Source organism: Loxodonta africana, chromosome 7 (assembly GCF_030014295.1).
Source record: "Loxodonta africana isolate mLoxAfr1 chromosome 7, mLoxAfr1.hap2, whole genome shotgun sequence".
NCBI classification, from domain to species: domain Eukaryota; kingdom Metazoa; phylum Chordata; class Mammalia; order Proboscidea; family Elephantidae; genus Loxodonta; species Loxodonta africana.
In genome coordinates, this window is record NC_087348.1 from 86,288,379 (window position 1) to 86,306,041 (window position 17,663).

The 17,663-nt window shown below is 38.1% G+C and overlaps 2 pseudogenes; one reads left to right on the forward strand and one right to left on the reverse strand.

Annotated features, from left to right (window-relative positions):
* Window positions 1-2,197: 2,197 nt before the first annotated feature.
* LOC100669707 (olfactory receptor 52B4-like) lies at window positions 2,198-3,482 on the forward strand (annotated as a pseudogene).
* A 9,922-nt stretch (window positions 3,483-13,404) lies between these two features.
* Window positions 13,405-15,215, reverse strand: LOC100669425 (olfactory receptor 52B4-like; annotated as a pseudogene).
* Between the last annotated feature and the right edge of the window lie 2,448 nt (window positions 15,216-17,663).

Sequence of the window (17,663 nt, forward strand, 5' to 3'; positions counted from 1 at the left end):
TGAGTATATCCCACCTGAATTTAGAGACCATTTCAAGAATAGATTTGACGCATTGAACACCAGTGACTGAAGACCAGACAAGTTGTGGAATGACATCAACAACATCATCCATGAAGAAAGCAAGAGGTCATTGAAAAGACAGAAAAGAAAGAAAAGATCAAGATGGATGTCAGAGGAGACTCCGAAATTTGCTCTCGAATGTCAAGCAGCTAAAGCAAAAGGAAGAATTGATGAAGTAACAGAACTGAACAGAAGATTTAAAAGGGCTTCTGGAGAAGACAAAGTATTATAATGACATATGCAAACAGCTGGAGATGGAAAACCAAAAGAGAAGAACACGCCCGGTGTTTCTCAAGCTGAAAGAACTGAAGAAAAAATTCAACCCTCAAGTTGCAATACTGAAGGATTCCATGGGGAAAATATTAAATGATCCAGGAAGCATCAAAAGAAGATGGAAGGAATACACAGAGTCATTATACCAAAAAGAATTAGTCGATATTCAACCATTTCAAGAGGTGGCATATGATCAGGAACTGATGGTACTGAAGCAAGAAGTCCAAGCTGCTCTGAAGGCATTGGCGAAATACAAGGCTCCAGGAATTGATGGGATATCAATTGAGATGTTTCAACAAACATGTAGTGCTGGAGTTGCTCACTCATCTATGCCAAGAAATATGGAAGACAGCTTCCTGGCCAAACTGACTGGAAGAGATCCATATTTCTGTCTATTCCCAAGAAAGGTGATCCAACCAAATGTGGAAATTATAGAACAATATCATTAATATCACACGCAAGCAAAATTTTGCTGAAGATCACTCAAAAACAGCTGCAGCAGTATATCAACAGGGAACTGCCAGAAATGCAGTCCTGTTTCAGAAGAGGGCGTGGAACCAGGGATATCATTGCTGACGTCAGATGGATCCTGGCTGGAAGCTGAGAATACCAGAAGGATGTTTACCTGTGTTTTATTGAGTATGCAAAGGCATTTGACTGTGTGGATTATAACAAATTATGGATAACATTGCAAAGAATGGGAATTCCAGAACACTTAATTGTGCTCATGAGGAAACTTTACATAGATCAAGAGGCAGTTGTTCAGACAGAACAAGGGGATACTGATTGGTTTAAAGTCAGGAAAGGCGTGTGTCAGGGTTGTATTCTTTCACCATACCTATTCAACCTGTATGCTGAGCAAATAATCCAAGAAGCTGTACTACATGAAGAAGAACGGGGCATCAGGATTGGAGGAAGACTCATTAACAACCTGCATTATGCAGATGACATGACCTTGCTTGCTGAAAGTGAAGAGGACTTGAAGCACTTATTAATGAAGATCAAAGACCACAGCCTTCAGTATGGATTGCACCTCAACATAAAGAAAACAAAAATCCTCACAACTGGACCAATGAGCAACATCATGATAAATGGAGAAAAGATTCAAGTCGTCAAGGATTTCATTTTACTTGAATCCACAACCAACACCCATGGAAGCAGCAGTCAAGAAATCAAAAGACACACTGCATTGGGCAAATCTGCTGCAAAGGACCTCTTTAAGTGTTGAAGAGCAAAGATGTCACCTTGAAGACTAAGGTGCACCTGACCCAAGCCATGGTATTTTCAATCACATCATATGCATGTGAAAGCTGGACAATGAATAAGGAAGACCAAAGAAGAATTGATGCCTTTGAATTGTGGTGTTGGTGAAGAATATTGAATATACCGTGGACTGCCAAAAGAATAAACAAATCTGTCTTGGGTTTGGGTCTTGGAAGAAGTACAACCTGAATGCTCCTTAGAAGCAAGGATGGCGAGACTGCATCTTAGATACTTTGGACATGTTTTCGGGAGGGGTCAGTCCTTGGAGAAGGACATCATGCTTGGCAGAGTACAGGGTCAGCGGAAAAGAGGAAGACCCTCAACAAAGTAAATTGACACAGTGGCTGCAACAATGAGCTCAAGCATAGCAACGATTGTAAGGATGGCTCAGGACTGGGCAGTGTTTCGTTCTCTTGTGCATAGGGTCGCTATGAGTTGGAACCGACTGGACGGCACCTAACAACAACAACAACAACATACTACATTCAAAGGGAAGTTCAGATATTAACTCATTCTTAAAACCGTAACGAACACAGTGTGAACTACTACTTCCATTTTGTTCCTGTATTTGTTTTATTTTGTACCACTGTAAGTTAACTTAATCATCTTATTTTCTTTAGTTGTATAAATGTCCATATTGTTTATGAGATTAAGATCCCATTCAGAAAACCAAGCATATCTTATTCATCTTTATATATAACATAGCTCAGAACAGAATGGGATCATGTCAGTGCCAAAAGCCCCTGGTGACATCAAAGAAAATCTTTGAAGATAATCTGCATTTTCCTCTCTTTCTATGAACAGACGGTAAGGTCCTGAAAGGCCTCCCCAAGCATGACTACTTTAAACCACACTGGTGTTAGCTACACAATCTTCTACTTGCTGGGCATCCCCAGTTTAGAGGACCAACATGTGTGGATCTCCACGCTTCTTCGTTTCCTATGTCATCACTCTGCTTCAGAACAGCCTGCTCATCCTCATTATACTCAGAAAACACAGCCTCCATCGACCCATGTACTTCTTCCTCTGCATACTGGCCAGAGCAGACATTGTCCTCTCCACAGGCATAGTAGCACAGGCTTTGCCCATCTTCTGATTCAGTGCTGGGGAAATCTCTTTGGATTGCTGCATCATTAAGCTCTTCTGCATCCCTTCCACCTTCATCTCTGAGTCAGGGATCTCGGTGGCGGTGGTGTTTGACTGCAATATTACCATATGTTTCCCACTGAGATATAACACTATTCTTACACATGCCCTAATTGGGAAAATTGGTGTGACTGTCTTTCTGAGAAGTTATGGTACAGTTTTTTCTGTAATATTTCTTCTGAATAGATTGACTTTCTGTAAAAGTAACATCCTCCCAAACACTGCTTGTAAGCCAAAATTTCCCATGATGATATCTGAGTAAACATCTGGTATGGGCTTTTTGTCCTAATATCAACCTTAGTTTTAGATATTGTGCTAATTTTTGTTTCATATATGCTGGCCCTGTGTACTGTCTTCTGCATCTCTTCCAAAGATGTTCACCACAAACCTCTTAACATATGTGGCTCCCATGTCTGTGTCATCATCCTCTTTTACGGGCCTGGAAACTTCTCAGTCCTCACTCAGCAGTATGGACACTACATCTCACTCCATATCCATGTCCTGCCGGCCAATGTCTATATTCTGGTTCCATCTATGCTGAATCCCATTACTTATAGGATCAAGACCAGACAGATCCAGGACCTAATATTTAATGTGTTGTTTGCAAAGCAGAAATGACTATGAACATGTAAACTAACATTGTGCTCTTTTCAGTAATTCTTACCATGCTTTACATGAGTTTTAGCATCAGGATGTGGAAGGGTGCAGCTGAGATACTAGTTGAATGATTCCATGTGTTGAAATCACTAGAAAAATTATATCCAGGCAGTCATGAGACAGGTTTCTTCCAAGGTATTTTATCAGTCATTAGACATCAGTGCCTTTGGGGGCTTAGTTAGCTTTCTCAGTCATAGAATTCAGAACTGTATTAGTCTGTCTTTACCCCTATGCTAGCTGTTAGAATGAGATGAACTGAAGAAGCTGGGCTTTTCTGGATAATTGCTGAACTATTCTTTAGTTAGTAGAATAGTTATTTAGTTAACTAGTTAGAATAATACCAGTTAGTATTATAATGGTTAGTATTATTCTAACTAGTTAGCTAAATAACCAACTATTCTTTAATTAGTAGAACAGTTGGTTATTTAGTTAACTAGTTAGTATTATTCTAACTACAGCTTCCAGTTGTATTTTATGCCATGAATACTTCTACTTGTTTCGTTTTTCTCACAGAAAATTTTTCCAACAATTCCTTCCATGTGCTCTGAATCTTCAAATTTTTAGACAATTATTATAAAAGTCAATGGTTATCTGATAATTCATATATTTTTATTATTAGCATAACTTTATGATAAATCAGTGTGTGTACATGTGCTTCTTTCTCTTAAAACACAGAATATAGAAAAGGCCTTAAATGCTTATGTTCATGGCATTTTTATTTATACTAGCAGTCATTTGGAAGAAAATAATCACAAAATCCAAATATAGTACAATTGCAGAGTAGCATACTCAGCAATTATTAAATAAAAATTATGAAATATAAGAAATGCTTTCTCAGATCAATAAAATTGGCAAACCTTTAGTTAGACTGAAGAAGAAAAAAGAAAGATGCAAATATTTAAAATCAGAAATTAAAATGGAGACATTACAACTGACCCTATGGAAATGAAGAGGATCATAAGAGAATACTACCAATAAATATATGCCAACAAATTAGATAAATATACGCCAACAAATTAGATAACCTAGTCAAAATGGACAAATTCCTAGAAACACTTAAACTTCTTACATTGACTCAAGAAGAAATAGAAGATCTCAACAAACTCATAACAAGAAACTGAACCAGTAGTAAAAAGACTACCAAAAAAGAAAAGTACTGGACCAGAAGTCTTCACCAAGGGATTCTTCCAAACATTTATAAAAGTGACTCTAAGCCTTCTTAAATTTTTCCAAAATATAGAAGAGAAGTGAACACTTCCTCACTCATTATATGAGGCTACCATTATTCTGATATCAAATTCAGATAAAGACACCACAAGAAAACTACAGACAAATACCTCAATGAATATAGATGCAAAAATACTATCAAACAGAATCCAAAAGCATTTTTAAAAGATTTTATACCTGATCAAGTGAGATTTATCCCAGGAATGCAAGGGTGGTTCAACATTAGAAAATCAGTTGATGTAACACCACATATTAATAAAACAAAAGAAAAAAATCATCTCAATCTATGAGAGAAGGCATATGAAAAAAACCTAACACCTTTTCATGATAAAAACACTCAGCAAGCTAGGAAAAAAAGGGAAATTTCTCCACAAGAGAAAGGACATTTATGAAAAACCCACAACTATCATCATACTCAATGGAGAGAGACTGAGAGTGTTGCCCTTAACATCATGAACAAGACAAGGATGCCCGCTCTCAACACTACTATTTAACATTGTACTGGAATTTCTAACCAGAGTAATTAGACAAGAAAAAGAAACAAAAGTATCCAAATACTGGGGGAAAAGTAGTAAACTATCACTTTTCACAGATAACATAATCCTATATATAGAAAACCCCAAAGAAGCTACAAGAAAGCTACTAGAGGTAATAAACGAATTCAGCAAATTGGCAGGATAAAAGGTCAACACCCAAAAATCAGTTGAATTTATATATATTATCAATAAGCATTCTGAAAAGAAATTAAGGAAACAATTCCATTTAAAATAGCATCTAAAAAAGTCTTAGGACTAAATTTTGCCAGGGAAATGAAAGACTTGTACACTGAAAACTATAAATCATTATTGAAAAATTTTAAAGAAGACCTAAATAAATGGAAAGACTGTCCATGTTCATTGATTAAAAAACTTAATATTATTATGACGCCAATACTACCCAAGGCTGTCTATAAATTCAATGCATTTTCTATCGAAATTCCAACAGCCCCACAACATGGATGAATTTGTAGGGCATTATGCTGAGTGACATAAGTCAATCACAAAAGGACAAATACTGTATGAGACCACTATTATAAAAACTCATGATAAGGTTTATGCACATAAAGAAGCAATATTTGATGGTTACTAGGGAGGAGAAGGGTGGGAAGGGAAAAACACTAGCTAGACAATAGATTAGTGGTAACTTTGGTGAACGGTAAGACAGTACACAATACTGAGGAAGACAGCACAACCTGATCAAGGCAAAGTCACAGAAGCTTCATAGACACAGCTAAACTGTCTGAGGGACCAAATTACTGGGCTGATGGGTGGGGACCATTGTGTTGGGGGACATCAAGCTCAATTGGCATAACGTAATTTATAAAGAAAATATTATACATTCTACTTTGGTGAGTAGCATCTAGGGTCTTAAAAGCTTGTGAGCGGCCATCTAAGATACTCCACTAGTCCCACACCATCTGGAGCAAGGGAGAATGAAGAAAACCAAAGACACAAGGGAAAGATTTATCCAAAGGACTAAAGGACCACAACTACCACAGCCTCCACCAGACTGAATCCAGCACAACTAGATGGTGCCCAGCTACCACCACTGACTGCTCTCACAGGGATCACAATAGAGGGTCCCAGATAGAGATGGAGAAAAATAAAGAACAAAATTCTAACTCACAGAAAAAGACCAGACTTACTGATCTGACAGAGACTGAAAAAATCCTGAGAATATGGCCCCTGTACACGCTTTTAACTCAGTACTGAAGTCACTCCTGAGGTTCACCATTCAGCCAAAGATTAGACAGGCCCATAAAACAAAAAATGAGACTAAATGGGCACACCAGCCCAGAGTCAAGGAAGAGAAGGTAGGAGGGGACAAGAAGCTGGTAAAAGGTGAGAGTATTACCATGTAGTGGGGTTGGCAGCCAATGACACAGAATGATACATGTATTAATTGTTTAGTGAGAAATTAATTTGCTCTGTAAACCTTCATCTAAAGTACAATAAAAAAAGAAAAATTCCAACAGCCTTCATTGCACATATGAAAACACCAATCCTCAAATTTATACAGAATGACAAGGGGCTCCAAATAGCAAAGCAACCTTGGAAAAAAAGAATAAAGTAGGAGAACTCACACTTCCCAGTTTCAAAGTATATTATCAAGCTACAGTAATCAAAATTGTCTGGTACTGGTACAGCAGTAAACATGTAGTCCAATGGGATAGATTGTAGAGTCCAGAAATAAACCTGCACATCTATGGTCAAGTGATGTTGAAAAAGGATGCTCAGTCCATTCAATAGGGAAAGAATAGTCTCTTTTTAATAAATGGTGCTGGGACAACTGGATTTCCACATGCAAAAGAATGAAGTTGGACCCATATCTCACATCATATACAAAATTAATACAAAATAGATCAAGGACCTAAATGTAAGAACGAAAAACATAAAACTCTTAGAAGAAAACATAGGGGTAATGCTTCAGTATCTAGTTTTTTTATTGTTTTTTAGAATATACACAGCAAAACATATACCAATTCAACAGTTTCTACATTTACAATTCAGTGACATTGATCACATTCTTCAAGTTGTACAGCCATACTCACCCTTCTTTTCTGAGTTGTTCTTCCCCCATTAACATAAACTCACTGTCCTCTAATGTTCCTGCCTAATCTTTCAAGTTGCCATTGTCAATTTGATCACATACAGGATAGTTCTTAATAGAACATAATGCTCAAGGCAGACTTTTTTACTAGTTAAGCTAAACTATTTTTTGATTTTAAGACTTTAGGGGATATTTTTGGTTTAATGTTTGAAGATTATTTCAGGGCAGTAGTTTCAGGGGTTCATCCAGCCTCCATGGCTCCATCAAGTCTGGATTCCTTGAGAATTTGGAACTCTGCTCTGCATTTTCCCCTTTTTGGTCAAAGATTCTTCTATAGAATCTTTGACCAAAAAGTTCAGTAATGGTAGCCAGACACCATCCAGCTCTTCTGATCTCAAGGCAAAGGAAGCAGTTTTTCATGGGGACAATTATCCACACGAAGAGCTAGGAGGTAGAACAGAAGCACTAAAAATGTTTTCAGGCCAGTTAACTGGGATGTCCCATGAAACTCTGACCCTAAACGTCCAAACCAAGGAACCAAATCCCATGAGGTGTTTGGTTGTGCATAAACAGCCTTCACAGCTACTCCTTTCCTTTTTTTTTTTTTTGTCATTGTGGTAAATATGTCTGTCACACAACTTTTGCCAATTTAACTTTTTACAGGTGTACAATATTGACAGCTGTGCAACCTTTAATCAATATGATTTTTCCATCACCATAAATCAGAACTCAGTACTCCATAGCAACAATCACCCCCTTTTCCTCTACCTTTACCTTCCTGCCCCTGGTAAACACTAATAAACCTGGATCTCTATACATTTGCAACTTTTTGTCTTTTTATATAAGTGAGGTCATACAATATTTGTCCTTTTGCGATTGATTTATTTCACTCAGCATAATGTTTTCAAGCTCCATCTATATTGTAGCAGGTATCAAGGCTTCATTTCTCCTACTGGCTGAGTAGTATTTCATTGTATGTGTGTACCATTCATGGGCATTCCCACCTTTTGGTTATTGTGAACACTGGTGTGTGTAAAAATGGTGTGGGGGTGGAGTCTGACCTCCTCTAACTTCACAATGGGAGGGCGGGAGGAGAAAAACAGACTCATTGCTTAGGGACAAGGAGCTTCTATTAAAGGTGATGCAAAAATTTGGAAAAGGATAATCATGGTTGAACAACATAATAAACATAATGTCACTGAATTGCACACGTGAAGAATGTTGAAATGTAAAACTTTTGTTGCAAATATATTTATCGCAATAAAAAAAGACCAAATATATATATATATATATATGTATATGTATACAGTATACCTCTATGGGAAAATATGCTTAAAAGAAAAAATAGTTTCTAAATGTTAATGATTATGTTTCATGGGCATAATTATCAGGAAATACAATGTTACTTCATTATCATATACTTTTTTAAACTATAAAACAAATGAAATTAAAAGTAGTAATACTTTGAGAAAAATTTCTGAGGTGAAAAACAATGACTATCTCAGAATCAAAAAAATGGGGTTCTTCTTAATGATAATTTTTTCCAGTAAACATGATTTTTCCAAATGAGTAAATGCATTTTTCCAACATTTTACACTAAATATTTTCAAATATGCAGATAATTGGAAAGAAATTTACAATGATCAGTTACATGCCTACCACCTAGATTCTTCTATTAACTACCTTTACTTGTTTTATAATACACCTATCAATCCCTCTCTTTATCCATCAATCCATCCTATTTTAGGTGCTCCAAAAAATAAATGCTATTTTCAAAATTGAAAAAAAATGTAGTCAACATGTTACAACAATCTAAATTATCTTGCTCTCGTAAACAGGGAGATTGAACTGGCTCATGAAATAGGAATACTGGCTCAGCAATAATTCAGAGGAAAAGGGATATTCTTGGCAGACATATCAGCAAGGCACAGAGGTATGGAAGAGCACGGCATGACTAAAGGGGGTGAGGAGTGGATGAATGACGTGCTGTTTGAGGAATAGATTTTATGGAAGATGAAAAGAAAAATCTTGCTGAAAATGTAGCTGCTATTTAGTGAGTTACCTAATAGCCTTTTTTTGCCACATGGAGGTAGGAATCCTTGAGACACTATTCCCTGATAGCAAATAGTCAAAAAAAAATCTAAACTCATTGCCATGGAGTCCATTCCAACTCATGGAGACTCAATGTATGTCAGAGTAGAACTGCACGCCCTAGGGTTTTCAATGGCTGTAACCTTACAGAAGTAGATTGCCAGGCCTTTCTTTCACAGCACTGCTGGATGGATTCAAACCACCAACCTTTCAGTTTATAACCAAGCACAAACCATTTGCACCACCCACGGATTAGCAAATAGTAAGAGGCTACCAATTCCCATCCCACTGCATCATTCCCAACACCTACACAGTCTTTTCCTGACAACAATATTACCAGGCTTCAGGGTACCCAGCTCCTGAAGGGCTTCCACCAGCAACTACTATCATATGACTTCTCATTTCATTCATAATTTTTTTAAATGCTAAATACCTTTTTTCCCTAAATTTTATTTATTTTGTTGTTGTTGTTGAGAATATACACAGAAAAACATACACCATTTCAACAGTTTCTACATATATCATTTAATTATATTGATTACATTTTTAGAGTTATGTAACCATTCTCACTCTCCTTTTCAACAAATATTTAATGTGCCATGAAATGCTTCAGATATTAGGTAAAGCAGTGGGGAAATCACACAAAAGTCATTCCTCTCATCAAACTTATTTTTAGTTGAAAGAGTATGGAAAATTAAAAAAAAAAAAGAAAAAAGTAAGCAATGTTGACATATAGTCTGCCCTGAATAACGGTATTTTGTTACCATTATCATCATCAACATTAAATGTTGTAGAGAAAAGTAATGTATGGAAAGAGACTAGAGTGGCACTGGTGAGATGTCACAGAGATTGTAATCTTAAATACGAAGGTTACAGGAGGTATCATTAAGTATGTTTTAATTGAGCAAGGATCTGGTGGAGGCAAGGTACAAATTCATGAAAATAACTTGGCAAAGAAGAATCTAGGCAAAGATCCTGAAAAGAAGAATCCCTGGCATATTTGAGGAATGCAAGATGCCAATATAGTTGAAGTAGAAAGAAAAAGGTAGAAGATAAGGTCAGTAAATTCAGGGTCAGTAAATTCTTGTGTTATGGATAGAGTTAAAAAGACACAAAAGATAGAAAAGACCAAAATAGATGTCAGAAGAAACTCTGAAACTTACTCTTGAATGTAGAGTAGCTAAAGCAAAAGGAAGAAATAATGAAGTAAAAGTGTTGAATAGATGATTTCAAAGAAAGGCTTGAGAAGACAAAGTAAAGTATTATAATGAAATGTGCATAGACTTGGAGTCAGAAAAGGAAAAGGGAAGAACAAGGGGATACTCGGTGGTTTAGAATCAGGAAAGATGTGCATCAAGATTCTATCCTTTCACCATAATTATTCAATCTGTATGCTAAGCAAATAATCTGAAAAGCTGCACTGTATGAAGAACATGGCATCTCAAAGGGCGTCTCAAGAAGACAAAGTAAAGTATTATAATGACATGTGCAAAGAGCTGGGGGTGGAAAACCAAAAGGGAAGAACACACTCAGTGTTTCTCAAATTGAAAGAACTGAGGAAAAATTTCAAGCCTCGAGTTGCAATAGTGAAGATTCTATGGGGAAAATATTAAATGACGCAGGAAACATCAAAAGAAGGTGGAAGGAATACACAGAGTCATTATACCAAAAAGAATTAATCAATGTTCAGCCATTTCAAGAGGTGGCATGTGATCAGGAACCAATGGTACTGAAGGAAGAAGTCCAAGCTGCTCTGAAGGCATTGGCAAAAAATAAGGCCCCAGGAATTGATGGAATTTCAACTGAGATGTTTCAACAAACAGATGCAGTGCTAGAGGTGCTCACTCGTCTATGCCAAGAAATATGGAAGACAGCTTCCTGGCCAACTGACTGGAAGAGATCCATATTTATGCTTATTCCCAAGAGAGGTGATCCAACCAAATGTGGAAATTATAGAACATTATCATTAATATCACACGCAAGCAAAATTTTGCTAAAGGTCATTAAAAACGGCTGCAGCCGTATATCAACAGGGAACTGCCAGAAATTCAGGCCGGTTTCAGAAGAGGACGTGGAACCAGGGATATCATTGCTGATGTCAGATGGATCCTGGCTGGAAGCAGAGAATACCAGAAGGATGTTTACCTGTGTTGTATTGACTATGCAAAGGCATTCGACTGTGTGGATCAAAACAAATTATGGATAACATTGCAAAGAATGGGAATTCCAGAACACTTAATTGTGCTCATGAGGAAACTTTACATAGATCAAGAGGCAGTTGTCCAGACAGAACAAGGGGATACCGATTGGTTTAAAGTCAGGAAAGGTGTGTGTCAGGGTTGTATTCTGTTACCATACCTATTCAATCTGTCGCTATGAGTCGGAATCGACTTGATGGCACTGGGTTTGGTTTTTTTTATTCAGTCTGTATGCTGAGCAGATAATATGAGAAGCTGGACTATATGAAGAAGAATGGGGCATCAGGATTGGAGGAAGACTCATTAACAACCTCTGCTATGCAGATGACACAACCTTGCTTGCTGAAAGTGAAGAGGACTTGAAGCACTTACTAATGAAGATCAAAGACCACAGCCTTCAGTGTGGATTGCACCTCAACATAAAGAAAACAAAAATCCTCACGACTGGACCAATGAGCAACATCATGATAAATGGAGAAAAGATTGAAGTCGTCAAAGATTTCATTTTACTTGGATCCACGATCAACAGCCATGGAAACAGCAGTCAAGAAATCAAAAGATGCATTGCACTGGGTAAATCTGCTGCAAAGGACCTCTTCAAAGTGTTGAAGAACAAAGATGTCACCTTGAAGACGAAGGTGCGCCTGACCCAAGCCATGGTATTTTCAATCACATCATATGCATGTGAAAGCTAGACAATGTATAAGGGAGACCGAAGAAGAATTGATGCCTTTGAATTGTGGTATTGGCAAAGAACGAACAAATCTGTCTTAGAAGAAGTACAGCCAGAACGCTCCTAGAGGCAAGGATGGCGAGACTGCATCTTACATACTTTGGACATGTTGTCAGGAGGGATCAGTCCCTGGAGGAGGACATCATGCTTGGCAGAGTACAGGATCAGCAGAAAAGAGAAGACCCTCAATGAGGTGGATTGACACAGTGGCTGCAACAATGAGCTCGAGCATAGCAACGATTGTAAGGATGGCTTAGGACTGGGCAGTGTTTTGTTCTGTTGTGCATAGGGTCACTATGAGTCAGAACTGACTCGATGGCACCTAACAACAACAGCAACTAGTCTCCTAAACTGTGAAAAAATAAATTGCTGTTGGTTAAAACCACCCATTTGTGGTGTTTCTGTTATAACAGCACTAGATAATTAAGACACCTTGTAAGGACTATGCCCCTTAGTCTGGAGTAGCACTGGGGCATTTTGACCAGGAGGTTGAGAAGTCTCATTTCTATTTTAATGGTATCACCCTAAACCAGTATCAATTTGGGGAATGAAATTGTTCTGAAATTAGACAGTGGTGATGGTTGCATAACATTTGTATATACTAAAAACCACAGAATTGTACACTATAAAAGAGTGAATTTTATGCCATATGAATTACATCTTAATATAAAGAGTTGTTAAAATAAAATAGGATGAAAATACACAATGTACATGGGCGGGGGGGTTAAAATTAGTAGAAGGAACCGCAATAAGAAGGTGCTGAGTGATGTAGTGTATGAGAGAAAGATAAGAACTGAGAATAGGCCTGAACTATTGGAAGATTAAAATTGCCTTTAAATGACATGGGGAAGGCTGCTGGAGAAAGATTTTTTTTGGTAAGAAAAAGAGTTCCATTTTTGAGTGTTTTATAAATGAGATGCCTATTAGACATACAAGTAGACAAGTTAAGCAGAAAACTAGTAATATAAGTCTGGAGAACAAATTTGACGCTGCAGATATAAATTTGGAAGTTATTATTGATACCTCTAGACCCATGAAAATGGATAAGATTAGAAAGTCATTGTAGATAGAAAAGAGTAGGGTTTCAAGGATTGAGCACTGTAGAGTTCTAGTGTTAAGAAAATCAAGGAGATGAAGAATACCCATATCAAGGGATTCTGAGAAGAAACCAGTAAGGTCATATGAACACAAGTGGATCGAATGAGTAAATATTTTCAAGGGAGAGAGGATGATTGAATGTATCAGACTGCTGCTACTACATTGAAAAAGGTGCAGATAGATTATGACTATTGATGTAAGGGCAAAAATCATTATAACCATGACAAATGCAGTTTCAGTGAGATGGTTGGGTGAAAGCCAAAGTGGAGTGGTGTCAAGAGAAAACTGAGGCAAGAGATTCAAGCCTGCAAGTGGACAAATCAATTCAAAGTATTCAGCTCTAACATGGAGAAAAGAAATGTTAGCTGAATAGGAATGTAGGTGCTATAGGTGAATGAGGATTCAAGGGTTATTTCTAAATTTGTTTTTGTTATGTTACGTTTTTACATTGGACAAATACCAGTGTAAATACAGGGGAATTACCTTGTAAAAAGCAAAGAGTTGAAGATACAGAGGCCATATGACGGAATGGATGTCCTAAGTTTGATAAGAGGAATTGAAAAAGAGCAGCCAATCAAGCATAAAAAACAACAGGAAAGAATAAATTAGCAATTATCCAGGAAAGACCACTATCTCCAGTTCATCTCATTCCATCCTCCAGTCTAGGGTTACAGAAGTGAGTGATTTAAGGAGGTAAACTGGCCCAGTTCTCAATTTTAGAGATGAGAAAGAAAACTAAGCCCCAATGACAGTCGTATCTACTGACTGATCAGAAGTTTTGAAAGAAACATGCACCCAAACTACCCACATGAAATTGCCCTAGAGACACCACCACATGAACTCATTTGACTTGTATCTGCCACATACTGGTGCCAAAGTTCATCTCATGCATAGACAGAACTTCTGAGAACACAGAATATCAGCTTCCAACATCAATTATTTCTGCTTCGTAGATAATACATGAACCACCTGGTCCCGGATCTGTTTGGTCTTGATCCCATAAATGATAGGATTCAACATGGGTGGAGCCAGAATACTGATATTGGCCAGGAGGACATGAATATGAGGTGCAATATGGTGTCCAAACCTCTGAGTAAGAGTGGTGAAGATCCCAGGCCCATAAAAGAGGATGATGACGCAGACATGGGAGCCACAGATGTTCAGAGCTTTGTGGCGAGCACCTTGGGAAGGGATGCGGAACACAGCATGGAGGATCAGCAGGTAGGAGATAAAAATTAACACAATATCTAATACCACTGTTGACATTAAGACAAAAAAACATACCATATATTTACTTGAATATTATCACAAGAAACTTGGGCCAATACAATGTGCTTACAACCAGTGTTCAGGAGGATGTTACTTTTGCAGAAAGTCAATCTTCTCAGAAGAAATATTATGGGGAAAATTGTACCATAACTTCTCAGAAAGATAGTCCCTCCAATTTTTGCAATCAATGAGTGTGTAAGAATAGTTATGTATCTCAGTGGGTAGCAAATGGCAATGTAGCGGTCAAACGCCATCACCAGCAAGATCCCTGACTCAGAGATGAAGGTGGAATGGATTAAGAAGAGCTGGGTGATGCAGCGATTCAGAGAGATCTCCCCAGCACTGAACCAGAAGATGGCCAAGGCCTGAGGTACCGTGGATGTAGAGAGGACAATGTCTGCTCCAGCCAGCATGCAAAGGAAGAGGTACATGGGTTCATGGAGGCTGCGCCTTGTGAGGATGATGAAGATCAGCAGGCTGTTCCCAAGCAGGGCTATGATATAGGAAATGACGAAGGGAATGGAAATCCACACATGCTGGTCCTCTAGGCCAGGGATGCCCAGCAAACGGAAAACTGCGTGGCTCACACCAGTGTGGTTCAGGGTAGTCATACCTGAAGCACACAACCCAGGGCCTCACCTCCTATTTACAGAGACGGAAGAAATTTTAGATTATACTCAATGATTTTCTCTGACGTCAACAGGGGTGTTTGGCACCCACCTGAATTCATTCTGTTTTATTCTGTAAGTGCTAGGCTACGATACGTAAAGGTGAACAAGATATGGTTTGTTTTCTGAATGAAGTTATAATCTCATAAACAAGATGGACATCTCACTAAAATAAAGGGATTATATTAACATATCAGAACTATAAGAAAAATTTTATATGGAAACACAATTGGAGTAATTCACCCTGTTCATATTTGTGATGGTATTAAGAATGAATTTATATCTGGAATAGTCTAGTAAATAGAGTAGGATATCATCAGGTTGAGGGAGTACCAAGTGGAGAATGCAGTAAAGCCCTTTGGAAGCTTAAGGAGAAACATTTGGCATGGAAATACAAATACAGCTTTCAGCTCTGTGAGGTTGTGGCATTGCAAATTTGGAACAATTAGAGAAGTAGGTTGGCTGTCAACACAAATCAAAGAGCCTGAACTTCATCCTGTGGGGTGAAAATGGTCCGCCATGAAGAGTTTTATAAGTGGAAAACATTTTGTGTATGTTAACCAGGTAGTTGAGTAGGATACAAAGGATGGGCAAAAATGGCAAGGCTAGAAGCTACTAAATGTTTGCCCTGGTATGAGAAATAATGTATTGATAGATTACTCTCACAGTGAAATAGAACCAAGAAAGCAACCCTTTTAAAGTCACTTCTCAATGATAGGCAGTGATGTAAAAATGTTACTTATGTTATTGTTGTTAGCTGCCATGGAGTAGGCTCCGGCTCATGGTGATCTTATATATAACAGAGTGAAATGTTGCCCAGTCCTGGGCCATCTTCATAATCATTGGTATATTTGTTGTGGCTATTGTGTCAATCCATCTCATTGAGCAATGCCTTCATTTTCATTGACCCTCTATAAAACATGATGTCCTTATGTTAATTATAGCACTCCATTAACTGCGTCTAACAAAATAGGGCAGTAGGTACTAACATCCCCTATTTTCCAGAATAGGATTTGGAGACTCAAGAATCTTGTCACAACTCAAAGGCTTAAAACTTTTATAAATTTACTATACATAATTTCCTCATCTTTGAAGTGAGGTGAGGGAAAGATACCTTTCTGGATTGGGGGAGGGAAAATAAAGTCAGCCCTGAGCAGGTTGTTGTTGTTAGGTGTCATTGAGTCAGTTCCAGCTCATAGCGACCCTACAGGATAGAGTAGAACTGCCCCATAGGGTTTTCAAGGAGCGGCTGGTGGATTTGAACTGCAGATCTTTTGGTTAGCTGCCAAGTTCTTAACCACTACAGCACCTATCCGCTTTAACACAGAACAAAGAGCAGTGTTATACTACAAAGTTTTTGTAATTATTTATAACTGAAATTTCAAAGGCTTTAATATTTGCTTCTTTGTCAATGCCTCTTTAAGCAACAATGGAAAATCTTGGTAAAGACCTAAAATACTGTGCACACTCTATCCAGGCCAGCACATGGCAGGAATTCGAGAAATGGCTCTGTTGTACAAGGTACGACAGAAGGAGAGGCCAGGTATCAACATGGAAAGAGGAAAATAGGCTCAAATTCTAAGCACTGCTGGAGAAGACAGGAAAAAAAAAAAATTCTAGAAAAATTGTAGGTGGCTTAGTGGCCAGAGGACACATTTTACCCTGAAGAGATAAGAACAACATTTTGTAAAAGGAATAATTATTCATCCTCAAGGCTAACATCTAGGTCCTACCCTCTGCCTTATCCTCTCCAGCTGGGTGTTGAACTTGGCATGTGTTCTCAAGAGGTGATCTTGATACAAAACCCAGTTGGTGAGATGTTCAGAGATCCAAGAGATGAAGAAGCACAGATCAAGTATTCTCCGCACCTTTGCATTTAGACAGTGTCTATTTCAGTGCCTAGCACACAGCAAGCACATGTGATCATTCCCCGCCACCGCCCCCCCCCACCCCAGGCTCTAGTCTTCTCACCTCTAAATTTAATTTCCAGAGTAAGAAGACCCACTCCTCATTTCATTGGTATATAATCCTCTAAGTAATTGCTGAAAGTTTACTGAAAATAAAATCACAAGAGCACAGGTAAAGACTCATGGGGATGCGCCTACTGTGGCCAGCAAATACCACCAGGTCTGTCTAGGGCCACATAACTTCTCTGAGACTGTGCACTCCCCCAAGGAAAGTCATCCTCCTGGAGGAGCTGGAAGAAATCAAAACAGATACGAAAATGCCATGGAGGACCAAAAGGTAGGTGTGTGCACCACAATTCTGACAAAAAGCAAGAAGAGCAGATGAAGATAAAGCAAAATGTCTTAATTAAAAAGAGGAGTTTTAAATGGACCAGCTTACAGATGTTGATGGACACTAGATACTTTGGGCGTGTCAAAGAGGATT